The sequence below is a fragment of the Gossypium arboreum genome, chromosome 13, assembly GCF_025698485.1.
Source record: "Gossypium arboreum isolate Shixiya-1 chromosome 13, ASM2569848v2, whole genome shotgun sequence".
NCBI classification, from domain to species: domain Eukaryota; kingdom Viridiplantae; phylum Streptophyta; class Magnoliopsida; order Malvales; family Malvaceae; genus Gossypium; species Gossypium arboreum.
Window position 1 is genome coordinate 70,363,626 of NC_069082.1, and position 15,414 is coordinate 70,379,039.

Sequence of the window (15,414 nt, forward strand, 5' to 3'; positions counted from 1 at the left end):
TCTTGTTGAAAAATAATTAATTTTTATAAAATAATTAAAGTTCACTTAAAATATGAACATGTCAAAATTTAGTTAATTTTATAATTACTTTTTTTATGAAATTTGGTTATTTTCGACAGATTTCACAAAGGGCAAAAAATGGCTCGGCAGACACTACTAGAAGCACAAAATCGAGAAGCAATTTAGAGGATGGAGGCAAATTAATTTCCAGCCTAAGATGGTCAAATTATGTGTATTAATTCATAATATAATTACTTTTAATTTATACCCAATTTAGTTTGGGCTAAATAAATTATTATTAATTAATTATGGAAAAAGTGGTCCAGTTGAACCGAACCGATTGAACTGAACCGGCCAAGGATTGGGTTGCCCAAAACTGTCCATATACTGACCCAAATCAGCTTATTAGCTGATTAATTAATCTTTCAAAGAAGCCCTTGAAGACTTGCCAAAGTTGCATTCAAGCCCCTCCACAATTGGTGGCTTTATGGATTTGCCCCAAGCCCTATTTAGCAAAGTTAAAGCCATCAAATTTGCCACATAGATGGCCGGCCAAGGGGTGGATCTTTGGCTACAATTTTTTATCAAATTTTAGCTGCCACATTGAGCTATAAAAACCCCCCTTGGCTGATCATTCAAAGGACACCTCAATTCATTCACATCTCTTCTTTCCCCTCTCACTTTATCCTCTCATTTTCCCTTTCAAAATCCCTTGCTCTTGTGCCAATTTCTCCCCTAGGGAAAGGGTTATTCTTCAGCCATTTTGGATCAGCAATTGAGTGTTCATAGAAGCCTTGATCGGCGAGGACAACAACGAACGAAGAATGGAGCAACCTTGTCAAGCCGCGAAAAAACACCGATTTGATTCATGTTCCCTATCTCTTTAATTTTTGTTATTGTTATGATGAACATATCTATGAATATTTATGTTGTTAGAATGGTTAATTTAATCATCTTAGCTTGAATTTAATTCTTGTTGGTTTGATTGCATTTCATCTGCTAAAATTATTAAAATTGTGTTTATGCTGTTATAGGCCTTGGTAAAATGCTTGATTAAGTAAAATCATACCTAAGTTATTCTTAAAATCATGCCTAAGTTATTCTTGCATTACAATTGTGAGGTAGCTAATGAATTAATTATTTAAACAGATTGAAATTGTAATTAATTGACACAATACTTAATTAGTGCATGTTTGTTCTTCTAAGGTAGCTGAAGGTTAAATTAGCAATGTATCTGGCGATACACTTGCCTTGCATAACTTGCAAGATTATTGTGATTAAACTGTTTCAATGTAAAGATACCTTGCTACCTCACGTAGTGTTTTATATGCTCTTTAGATTTTATTAATCATTTGAATTGACATAGGGATATGCAAGAGATTAGTTCAATTTAATGAATATGTATGTGCCATAACATGTTTGCTTATTAAAATCTATTTAATCGTTTGAATTAACATAGGGATATGTTAAGAGATGAATGGATTTGTTTAGGTGAATATGTTCATAAGTTAGCAGATTACCGAGTTGCCGTGAATTTATTCGTAACAGCATAAGCATGAGCTTGATAATTCTAAGTGACAGAAATGTAATTAAATCAACACAATTATGTCATGTTGATTAAATCATATTTTGAAATCGTGCATTTGAGATTTATTTCTTTAGTTAGTTTAAAATCTTATTTTTCTTAATCACCCTTTTTAAAACAAAATATGTTTCTTCACCAAAGTGTTTTAACTTGCATTCATAAATAATCCTTTTCACAGTCCCTGTGGGTATGATAACTAGACATTTACTTGTCACTTTATTACTTGTTGCAATTGTGTACACTTGCACATTTCCGTCGTGCTAGCCCACCATTTGCTGGCACAATCCCTTTAGTGGGAGTCGGCGCATTACTTTCCACATCATCTGCTATAGCTACGTCAGGATCCATTTACTATATGAAAACATAATTTATAATTGTCAGGAGTTGTCACACTATCAATATAAAATTATGACATGTATAGCTAAACTCGTACTCCCACTAGGTTAGTCCTAGAATCGACTAAACCATAGCTTTGATACCACTAAATGTAACACCCCACACCTGAGTCTTACATCGGGACGGGGTACGAGGCATTACCACACTTAAACACATACATTCCAACATTTTCGAATTATCACGACTTGATCAAATCTAAAACTTTTTTTTATACTTTGTCTAAACCCTCTTTAACATGGGCCTATGAGGCCTCAAACGTCCTTTAGAAAAACATTTGGGACTAGCTTAGGTCCTTAACCAACTTTAGAAAAAAATAACCATTAAAGCAGGGCATACTCCCGTGTGGTCATTATGAAATGGCTGTGTTGATGGCCCGTGTGACACACACGGCCTAAGCATCTAGAGACACGCCCATGTCCCATACCCGTGTGAACTAAATTCTAAATTCAAACTTATAGGGGTTTCCACACGGCCTGGCACATGCCTATGTCTATGGCTCGTGTCCCTCAGACGGCCATGACACGCCCGTGCCCTAGCCGGTGTCTAAAAACCTTGACATTCTATTTCTGACGTCAGCATCCAATTTAATGCACACGGCCGAGGCACACGTCCGTGGCCAGAGGACGTGCCCTCCACACGGTTGAGACACGCGGCCATGTCTTATCCCGTGTGTTTACTACCATGCATACTGACTTGAAATTTTTACGTACAGGGGACACACAGCCGGACAACATGCCCATGGGGCTGGCCGTGTGTCATACACGGCCTAGACACACACCCATGTGTCTACCCGTGTGGACAATATAAGGCTATCTACCAACCCCTTTGCCACCCTAAAACACAACATAACAATAACCAACATATCAAAGTCTAAATTAATATGATTTCACCACCAAACAACGATAGCTAAAGTCTATACACAATTCACGTATTCAACCATACCAACAATTTCTCATTCATGAAAGACTACTTTGCATTCATATAATAACTTTCAATATTAGCCATTTTTTATGGCATTGTACAAAATGAGTCAAATATTAAAGCAAGCCAACATATTTGGCCCAAAACAATGTGACACTAAAACAAAATCAAAGAGTCCTATACATGCCATAATCAAAATAAAGAGATCTAACTATACCAAGTGCTTTGATTGATAGTGTGATGGATGCCTCCTACGACCATTGATCCACGATCTAATTAGGTGGCATTATAAGAAAATGGAAAGAAATAGGGTAAACATCAAGCTTAGTAAGTTGCATGCAAATAAATAAAACAACAACTTTACCATCCATCATCATGCCCATAATACAAAAGTGGGCATAAGCACAACTTACTTATCACTATCCCATACAATTCATATAGCATATATTAAGCTCTCATCTCATACATTTCAAATAGGTACCTGTACGACTCACAGCATGGTTATACTTTTCTCATTTAACTTAAACTGTAACTCTCACCGTTGAACCATTTGAAATGCTATAAGATATTCACTAAGCCTTAAACATAGGGTATAATGTCGATGCCGTGTCCCAGACACAGTCTTACACTGGCTCATCCATTAAGTCGATGCCATGTCCTAGACATGGTCTTACACTGACACATCTTGTAGCAGATGCATGTCCTAGACATGTCTTACACTGGCTTACATCTCGAGGCTGATGCATGTCCCGGACATGTTTTACACTAGTTCTTGTCTCAATGCTAATACCATGTCCCAGACATGGTCTTACATTGGCTCTCATAATTTGGCCTATGCATGTCCCAGACATGGTCTTAAATTGGCTCTCATAATGTGGCCTATGCATGTCCCATACATGTCTTACACTAGCACACAAATAACCCGAGTGTGATGGCATGAATATCTGATTTATTTCCTAAGGTTCGAACGGGAGTTCTACTATCTCAATATTCATCATACATAATCATTTTCACAAACAAGAAATTTATGCTATATTAATTCAAAAACATATAATAACATTATAGTTGTATTATTTACATACAACTTACCTCGGATTACAAGATGTGGATGACTAGTTCGGCTTAGTCCATGTAATAGCCCAAAATTGGGTCTAGTTGGAACAGAGGTTTTGGGACCACAATATCTGAGATAAAAATAATTATTTTATAATTATTTTGAGGTCTATGATTTGATTTCATGGTTTTGTGAAAATTTCGTGAAGAAATTCTATGCATAAAGTGCTCAATTTGAAGTTAGGGACTAAATTGAATAAGTTGCAAAACTTGCATTCTAGAAGTTTCTAGTATGAAATTGCTTTGAAATATTAATTAGGAGGTCTTAAATAGAATTTTACCAATTTATAAGTTATGGACAAAAATTGGACATGGATGAAATTTTTGAAAGTTTAGTAAGGAAGGGCATTTTGGTCATTTGGTAATTAAAAGAAAGAAAAAGGGAAAATAAAGCCAAAATTAACTCATCTTTTTCATGGAGGCCAAAATTAGCATGGGGGAAGCCATGGCTAGGGTTTTCAAGCTTTCCACGCTCAATAGTAAGTCCGTTCTAACCCTGTATTTCAAGTTCTTTACGTTTTTGGAATCCTGGTAATTTGATTAAGCTTATTCTAGCAATAATTTAAGCTAGGGTTCATATTTGGAAAAGTACCCATAGGTGAAATGTGTTTATTTTGATGTTTTATGGTAGAATATGAGGTTTTAAATTATGTTAGACAACTTGTGCTACTCGGTTTTGAGTGAAAACGAGTAAAAGGGCTTAATCGGTAAAAATACCTAATAGTCATAAGTATATGTTAGAGTGAGAATTTGATGTTGCCATAGGAGGGAAAAGTGATCAGCATGTCATAAAACATAAGAATAAGGGATGAAGTTTAATTCCCGAGCCTAGGGGCAAAAGTGTAAATATGCAAAAGTTTAGGGGCAAAATTGTAATTTTTTCAAAGTTTGAGCTAAGGACTGTTTTGAATAGTACATTAATTAAATAGGTAAAATATGATGTTTTAGATCTCAGAAAATGAGATTTGAACCTAGAATGAGAGAAAAATTGAAAATTGGGAAAGTTGGTAAAATGGTCGTTTTAGTATCGAGGTAAGTTCATATGTATAATAAGCAATAATTTATGCATGTTTCAATGTAAAATTGATATATTTACTATGATTGCCGAGGTGTTGATAGTATGTAAGTTGGTGTGATAATAATACTGACAATAATCTTTGTAATTTATATTTGAAAGTTAAATTTAGTGAATTAATTGAATTATGTTAAATTAAATGTTTATGGTGCCTAGTTTATGAATTGATTTAAAAATATGTCTATGGTACATGAAGTGCATTGAATTATCATACATAAATGTGATTTCTATGATTATGGATATTATGAGAAATTGTAAGTTCATATGATTTTTAATAAGGCAATGTGTAATTTAATGTTATTACCTTGATATTAAATGAGATGTAAGTTTATATGTAAGTAATACATCAATTTTACTTGTATTATGATATTTTATAATAATGTTGGAAATATGTTTGTTGATAATTACTTGATTGGTGAAATTGTTGGAAAAGAGAGAGAAATCCCGGTTGAACCTTAGGAAAGATTGGATGATACTGATGGTAAGTAGCTTGGTCACATGTATGGTGCTGAGTGCACATCATGTGTACAAGAGAGCTACAAGACATTATGATGTAGCTAGGTCGCATGGGTGATACTATGTGTACACCATGTAGACAAGAGAGCTACGGGACATATGTAGCTAGGTCGCATGCGTGGTTCCAGGTGAAGGATACCATGTAGTCAAGAGAGCTACGAGATAAACTGGCTAGGTCACATGGGTGGTACTAAGTGTTCACCATGTGTACAAGAGAGCCAAACTATATGATGGGTGGAGCTATGTGCTGAAACCACCAAATATCAAGGATTGATCCGAAGTGTTCAACGGGAGACTCTCTATGTATTGCTTTGTGAGTTTTGTGATGAATAAGTGCAGGAACTTGGTTATGTGAATGATGTGTACATTAAGTGACCAGGATGTGGTAAGGTTATAAACAAGTAAATTATACGTGAGGATGATTTTATGGTGACCTTGTAATCATGGGCCTATACTTGTGATGTATGAAATGTGGTGAAAATGATTTGTGATATGTATGTTAAAATGAGGTTAATACAAAGAAAGTGTGAAAGAGTGAATTAGCAATAAAACTGTTTCGGACAATAGTAGTGATGTGAATTTTAAAAATCACCAAAAATATTAGAAATTGAATCAGAGACCTAATGAGATATCAAATTAAAACTTAATGAGTCTATTTTCATATAAAAGAAACAGAACAAGAAAAGGAGTTCTATATTTTGAGATATTTATGTTTTTGTGATACTGGCTCAGAATGATTACGTGATCCCCTGTTCTGACTTTGGAAAATCACACAAATTTGGAAAAAAATAATTAGAGGCTAAAACTTATATTTTTAAAATCCTTAATGAGTCTATTTTTAGGATAAATCAACAAGAACATTATCTGAGTTCTGTACTATGAGATAATAAATTTTTAGTGAAGAGAGGTCAGAACTGTCAGAAAGTGAAACAGGGGAAAATTTAATGAATAAACTGTACTAATTGGCTAAACCAAAAATTATGAAAATTTTATGGTGGAAAGATAAGTTTCAGAGGAAATTTACAGATATTAATTTGGAGCTCTGTAGCTCGAATTATAAATAAGTAAGTGACTATGACTCGTGTGGATAGTTTGTTGTGAGCATTTATTAGTAAATTGTGAAATCGTACTTACAAGAATGCTATATACATTAAGGATGTGGAATGGAGAGGAGGAGGAGGAAAACAAATATATGTGGAATACATGGAAACTATGGTATATGAAATATTGATATAATGAAATAAATGATATGTGTTTATAAGAAAACAGAAAGAGAATGATATGTATCATGACATGTATATATATATATATGATTAGTCTCAATGTAATGCTTATTGGGTATGGAGTTGAATTGAAATGTTTCAGGAAAACATGTTATTCTACGCATCTGAATTATGGAATTTTATAAAGATATGATCTAGCTTTAAATACGAATGCTTGATGATTAAGCTGAAGATATTTGGTAAGATGATAATCTTGGTATAAATGTATAAGTGTGTAAGAGATTAAGGTTGAGCAAAGCTTGGAAAATAGCCTAGGTATATTCCACATAGGCAGAGACATGACCATGTGTCTCAGCTGTGTATGGAACAAGACTTTGGGACACAGGCGTGTGGAACCTTAAAGCATCAAATTTCCAAGATTTTCGTAAGTTCTCGGTTTAGTCCCAAACCCTTTCTAAAGTATGTTTTGGGCTCCGTAGACTCAAATAAGGGACTATGTGTAAGTGAATGAATGTTTTGAAATATGAATGAAATTTTATGGCCTGTATTTTAGTTTAATGTTTGTATGTTTGTCCGGTAACACCTCGTACCTTATCCCGGCCTCGGGTACGGGTAAGGGGTGTTACAATGTAGAATGAATCACCAAGCTTGTTTTAGATTTGACTCGAAAGATCATTTCATTTGAGATTGTCCCAAATTATATGAGAAAGACAAATTCTAGAAAGTAAGACCGAGCAACACAACTATTAGAGGGAGGCCACCTAGAAATGTGAAAAATGTGTCTAGTAGTAAAAGAACGGCTAAGGACTCCGCTGTAAGAACCGAGGCAAGAGCACCTACAAGAGCTTACCCTATTCGTGCTCGCGAAGATGCGTCATCATCTGATGTTATCACTGGTACATTTTCTCTTTATGACATTAATGTGATTGCTCTGATTGATCTTGGATCAACTCATTCGTATATTTGTATGAATTTGGTGTCTAGTAAGAGTTTTCCTGTTGAGTCTACTAAGTTTGTGATTAAAGTATTGAACCCCTTAGGCAAGTATGTTCTAGTTGATAAAGTTTCAAGAACTATCCTTTAATGATTCGGGGTTACTATTTTCCAGCTGATTTGATGTTACTTCCTTCTGATGAATTCGATGTAATTCTGGGTATAGATTGGTTGACAATACATGATGCCGTTGTGAATTGTAGACGAAAGATAATTGAATTGAAATGTCAGAATAGTGAAATCCTTCGAATTAAATCTGATGATTCAAGTGGATTGCCTATTGTGATTTTGTCTATGTCAGCTCAGAGATGTGTGAGAAAAGGTTACGAAGCTTATCTTGCTTATGTTTTGGATACAAAAGTGTCTGAATCTACGATTGAATTAGTGCCAGTTGACTTTGAATATCTAGATGTGTTTCTACAAGAATTATCAGGGTTGCCACTGATTAGAGAGGTTGATTTTTTTATTGAGTTAGTACCGGAACATCATCGATATCTATAGCTCCGTATAGAATGGCTCCGACAGAGTTGAAAGAGTTGAGAGCTGAGTTGCAAGAATTAACGGATAGTGGTTTTTCACAACTTAATTTTTCGCCCTAGGGCGCGCCAGTGTTGTTTGTAAAGAAGAAAGACAGATCAATGAGAATGTGTATTGATTATCGACAACTCAACAAAGTTACTGTAACACCCCTATCCCGTAACCGTCGCCAGAATAGGTAAGGGGCATTACCGGACTTGTAACTCATGTTAGAACAGTAAAATTTTGAACTTTTTCTTGAAATAAAGATCGTTCATTTAAATAAGTACTAAGCACAACCAGAGGTAAAATTTAAACTTTACTAAGTAAACATTCAAAAGATGCCATTTTCGCATGGCTTATATACATTAACCAAAAATATTCTTCCGCCACTAGTCTATTCTATACATGCCATAAAATAATTCTAAACATAACAGATAACAAGCGGTGGATAGTGATAGTGTGACTAGTTCTTGACGATCCCCGAGCACGTAGCCGCAATGAGATCTATAAAACAGAGGAAACAGAGTAAGCGGAGTAAGCATTACAATGCTTAGTAAGTTTTAAGCGTGTCAACAGATAACAATCAAATTATAACATAGTTGTTCAGATATTTTATTTCACTCTTCCTTCGGGCATACCATCCCTTTTACCGAATATGCACCACTCATCATATACAATAGGCGTTAAACTTTCACATAAAAGTGAGCTCATGTGACATAAATATATTGTATGATTTCACATAACCTCTCACACCGATCCGATGTCACATAATCATAGGAATAGTCTCATAGATTGCTCTCGTATGCATCACATAACTACCTTATGATTTAGTTCAAATCAAGCTCACATATAAACTTGGAGTACATACCATTTAACCTTTCGCATTGAATATATTTATAAGCAATTCTTATTACGAAGTCTTATAGCTTTAACCTCTACTCGGATTATCGCGAGACCTTTAGCTCGAGACGAAATCTCCACACGAAGTTATCGGGTCTTACCTGACAAAATCTCCACACGTAGTCATCGGGTCTTACCGGACAAAATCTCCACACGTAGTCATCGTGTCTTACCGGAATATATTTCCAAGTTTCATGTACATTTAATCACATGTTACAACATTCACATCGACTGTCATATTTGTAATTCATTTGCCTCATCAAATATCTAATAATACACACCTTTCACATTGGTCGTTCTGTGACATCCCTAAATTGACCCTAGTCGGAAAGTGGTTTCGGGACCACTAAACCGAGTCATAATAATAATTAACCATCATAATTGATGCTCATTATATGCATATATGCATGTGTGAAAATTTCATGTTTGGATTTTGTTAATTGTAAGTGAATTTTTATCAAATAGGACTTATGTGAGGAAATTTAGAAATGTGCTAGGCAAATGTAAGGTGGGCTATTAATACATGTGGGAAAGTGTTGTCCTTGCATGTCAAATTAGCCAAAATGAAGCATGATGGCCGGCCATGCTATGAGTGGAAACATGTTGCCAACATGTTTAGATAGTGGATTATGTAGAAAGAATAAAGAAATGAAAAGAAAAAAAAGAAAAAAAAAGAGAGAATATGAAGAAAAACAAAGAAAAGGAAAGAAAAAAAAAAGTGTTCATTCTCTCATTTTCTCCTTGCTTGGCCGAATGTACTAAGAAGAAAGGGGGGGAAAAGCTTGAGAAAATCAGCCATGGGAGTTTGCTAGACTAAGGTATGTTGATGTTATCCATGAGATTCAGCATGTTTTAGTTGATAGTTTGAGTTCCACCTAACCCATGGTCTAAACCTTTACCATGAAATGGGGATGATATTCGGCCATGGGTGTTGTCTTCTTGGTATCATTGATGTTTGATGTTTGATGTTGTGGTGGTGAGGCATGAAGATGAGTTAAGTTTCGGCTAAGGTGGGTTTGTGTGGATGTCATTTGCATGCTAAGTGTCAAGCTTTGTAATGATATATGTGTATGGTGTCTTTGATGTTGTGAATGGAAGTAGAAGAAAAGTAAAAGAAATTTATGTAGAAATGTGATGTATGTGGATTCATAGGATGTTACAAATAGGTGTGAAGCTATGCTAGAAGAGAAAAGAAATTCGGCCAAGTGTTCATGGGAGGAAAACTAAGTGTTTGAAAGAAAAAAAAAATGATGCCATAATTGATAGTATAGGTATTCGACCATTTAATCAAGTGTGTAGGTGATGTTAGATCAATTTTAGCACATTTGGCTATAGATAGGCATGTTGATAATCTCATTTAGACAATTAGACATAAAAGGGTGGTAATGAGGTTGAAAATTGTTGAATGGCTAGTTGGGTAATGAATGAAGCATTCGGCCATATAGGGTAAAAATGGGTCATATGCTCATGAGATAAAATTTTGTGAATTGATGTATTAATGATGATAGTATAGTTGATGTCATGTATATATGTATAAATATTTGGCAAGACGGTTAAACTAGTTAATTTATTGACTAAGCTCAAGAAGCTCGAGGTGGAGAAACAAGCAAAGGCAAAGGAAAGAACATCGAGTAGCCGAGTTGGAACCATTTTGCCCAACACAAGGTAAGTCATTAAGCACATATGTTTGATATTGCTTAAATGATTGTAAAATCTATGCAATTGTATTTAATGGGATGCTATATATATATATATAAATGAAATTGCATGTGTATGGAGTGATGACAATTGTTGAATGTAAAAGAAACAGTGAAATGTGTAGAAAGTTTGCTTTCGGCACTAAGTGTGCGGGCAATACGTGTGTACGGTGACGAGATTGGCACTAAGTGTGGGTGCTGGAAATATATGGCACTAAGTGTGCATGCTGGAAATATATGGCACTAACTATGCATGCTGGAAAAATACGGCACTGGGTGTGCGAGCTCGAAGGGTATGGCACTATGTGTGCGGGCTTAAATTGCGTGGCACTAAGTGTGCGAAATCGAGTATTAAGCACTGTGTGTGCGTACTCTATATATATGGAGGGTGTGTCTCCATCGAGTTGAGTATGGACAGCGGATCGGGTAAGTACCTCGAGCTCATGACGAATAGAAAATACGTTCATGCTCGGGGTTGAATTTGGTAAGCCTTAAATCTATGTGATGATTGAAATTGTATGATTGTGGTGGAAATGAGTTAGTGTGTGAAAATGCTTCAACTATCTTGTTGTGTAGAATATGAAATGTGGATGTATGACTTGGTATGAGATTGGACCGAAAGGTCCGAGGAATTATGGTATAGAATCGATATGGATGAGTACCTAGCCTCGTTTATTGTTCATGTTGTAGTAACTTTATCAGTGGATTGATGAATGCTTATGACTTACTGAGTTATAAACTCACTCGGTGTTTTCTTGTCACCCATTTTAGGTCTCTCGGACTCGTATTGTTTGCGTGAGCGGAACCGTCGTTGAAGTCATCACACCGGCTGAAATCTTTTGGTATTGTCTTCGTTGTTGAGAACATTTGGCATGTATAGGCTATTATATTTTGTTGAACTGTGGGTTGTAAACTTTAAGCCATGTGAAAATGGCCTATGTGGTTGTCGAGTGGGATGCTAGAACCTATAGCCACGAGTCTTAGAAACTTTAATTTTGATAAGGTGGCCATAATTTGTGTCATGTATGATGGATGATTAAGGCCAAGGAAAGATTCATGAAATTGGCATAGTCTCTGCAGTAACTGTTGCGGACAGCAGCAGTGAGATGAGATTGAAAAATCCTAAAATAGTAGAAGTAGAATTAAATAGTGAGTAAATTATGAAATTGAACCTTGATGAATCTATTTTTATATGGACGAAACGAAACGACCATATGAGCAGTATACTGAGAAATATTAAAGTTCTCGTGAGACAGGGCCAGAACGGTTTCTGGGTCCCCTATCGCGAATTTGAAAATTTACCATAAATTATCCAGAAACAATTAGAAGTCATGCCTTATATGAATAGATTCCCCTTTGAGTCTAGTTTCATTAGATAGAAACGGCATGAGCATTAGAGCTCTGTACGAGATGATATTCAAGTTGTAACGCGCGAAGGTCAGTGTAGTCGACCCCTGTAACATGGGTGACTTTAACTAATAAAATGTACCAATTGGCCCAACCAAAAATTCTAGAAATAAATCCATGGATGGATATATTAGTCTAAATTCAGGGAAAATTTACGGAATCAGTTTCCAAGTTTTGGAACTCGAGATATGATTTTTAAGGCGACAGTGACGCAGTTTGCCAGCCTATCTGGAAATGCCAAATTGGTTGGTACCTTGAGAGGATTTGGCCCGTTAACCCCTCGTGTCCGACACCGGCGACGGTCACGAGTTCGGGGTGTTACAATTTTATTGGTATCAGAGCTATGGTTTAGTCGGTTCTAGGACTACCATAGAGCGTGTGAGTCTAGCTATACATGCCAAATTGTTAGTGCTTAATAATGTGATGACTTCGACGGTTGAAATTTTTGTTTTGATTAGCGATGGAACCGGGATAGAGAGACCCTTGGTGGATGACGTTGAAAGTGTAGCGGCTGCTCTGCGCAAGGGACACCGCTGTTGAGCCTCGGTCATCCATGAATAATCAAAATGAAGGCGAAACAAGCCTTCTTCACCATGATGAATGAGTGGGTCGCGCAATATGCCCGAACTAATCCTATTGTCCAACCATTCCGAATTTAAATAATCCACCCAAGAGCCCGTGATGCCATCGATTCGATCTGTGAGGCTGAGTAAACCACCGTGGACTTGATTAGGAAGCGTGGGGAGGAGTTTAAGGCCATAGTTACCGATGATGCCGAAAGGGTAAATTCGCTTGATAACACCATTAGAGTGTTTGATGAACTGTCATGCACACCGATGAATGTCTTAAGTGTGCTATATCTTTGTTACGAGACTCACCTACTATTGGTGGAGGACCTTGATTTCCATAGTCCCAAAGGAACAAGTTACTTGGGATTTCTTTCAAACGAATTTGGAAGAAATATATTAGTCAACGGTTCATCGATCGAAGCGTAAGGAATTTTTGGAGCTCAAGCAAGGCCGTATGACATGTCTGAATACGAACATGAGTTCGTAAGACTTAGTCGGTATGCTCGGGAGTGTGTGGCTGATGAGGTTGCTATGTGCAAAAGATTTGAAGAAGGATTGAATGAAGATTTAAAGTCTGCTAGTGGGTATTTTGGAGATAAAGGAGTTCGTAACACTAGTCGAACGAGCACGCAAAGCGGAAGAACTTGGAAAGGAGAAGAAGAAGGCTGAATTTGAAGCAAGAGATTATCGTAAAAGATCGTGAGTAAAGCTCCGTTCTCGACCGTAAAGAAATTCGTGGAGGACACTAGTAAGTCGAGGCGATGCGGGAATTTCCATCGAGCTCGACCATTGGCGGACTCCGAGCTACATCGGTAGCTAGTGTGGGCAATAATCGTCAAGAGCGACACTGAATGCCCCCAATGTGGAAGACGACACCTAGGTGAATGTTGGGGTAAGTCCGTTAACCGGGCCTGTTACGGATGTGGTTCGAAGGACCACTTCATTAGAGATTGCACGGAACTAGATGAGAAGAATAAGATGCAAGGTGCAAAATCTAGTGGGGCGACAGACTAGAGGTAGACCCCGAGGATTTCGGGAGGTAGGGGTGGTAATCGAGAGGAGCCACCGACACGGCTGTTCGATCCGAGACCAGCGCTCCTGCTAGAGCATATGCCATCCGCACACGAGAGGAGGCATCCTCCCCTGACGTTATCACCGGTAGTTTCACTCTTCTCGATACTAATGTGATTGCTTTGATTGACCCTGGTTCTACTCATTCTTATATATGTGAAACCTTAGCATCCAAAGAAGACTTTGCCTATTGAGTCTCTCGAGTTTGTAATTCGGTGTCAAACCCTTGGGTCATTACGTGCTTGTCAACAAAGTGTGTAAGAAAAGTCCCCTAGTGTTTCGAGGTTCTTGTTTTCCGCGGACTTGATGCTTTTGCCGTTCGACGAATTCGACGTTATTCTTGGGTTGGATTGGTTGACCATGCACGATGCGGTTGTAAATTGCAAAAGCAAGACTATCGATCCGAGGTCTTGCGAATAATGAGATAATTCGGGTTGAGTCTACGGACTTAAAGGGTTGCCACCGTAATATCAGCAATGTTGGCCCGTAAATATGTAAGAAAAGGGTGCGGCGTACCTTGCATATGTGCTCGATGACAAGGAGTCGAAAAGAAACCGGATCTGTGCGGTGGTTTGTGAATACCCGGATGTTTTCCACGAAGAATTGCGGGTTTACCACTGTTCGGAAATAGAATTTGGCATCGAATTGGTACCTGGTACCACTCAATTTCGATAGCTCCGTATCGTATGGCACCAACGGAATTAAAGGAGTTGAAAGCTCGGTTGAAAGAATTGGTGGATAGAGGTTTTGCTCGCCTTGAGTTTTTCGCCTTAGGGTGCGCCGGTGTTGTTTGTGAAAAGAAGGATGGAACCATGAGGCTATGCATCGACTATCGTCGACAATAAGCGACAATAAAGAACAAATATCCGTTACCACGTATCGATGACTTGTTCGATCAACTGAATGGAGCCTCGGTGTTCTCGAAAATAGATTTGAGATCGGGCTATTATCAATTGCGAATTCGAGATTGGACGTACCCAAGGCGCCTTGAGCGAGATATGGTCACTATGAGTTCCTAGTGATGCCGTTTGGGCTTACTAATGCCCTGCGGTATTTATGGATTTAATGAATCGGATCTTGAGACCATATTTGGATCGATTCATAGTCGTGTTCATTGATGACATCTTGGTCTATTCAAGAAATGAGACCGAACATGCTGAACACCTGAGGTTAGTGCTGCAAATTTTACGGGATAAGCAATTATATGCTAAGTTCAGCAAGTGTGAGTTCTGGTTAAGAGAAGTTAGCTTCTTGGGTCATGTGGTATCTGCATCGGGTATTCGAGTCGACCCGAATAAAATTTCAGCCATACTTAATTGGAAGCCTCCGAGAAATATTAACGAGGTTCGACTTTTTGGGGCTTGCCGGTTATTACCGACAATTTGTAAAAGGTTTCTCAACGATAGCCACGCCGATGACGAAGCTACTC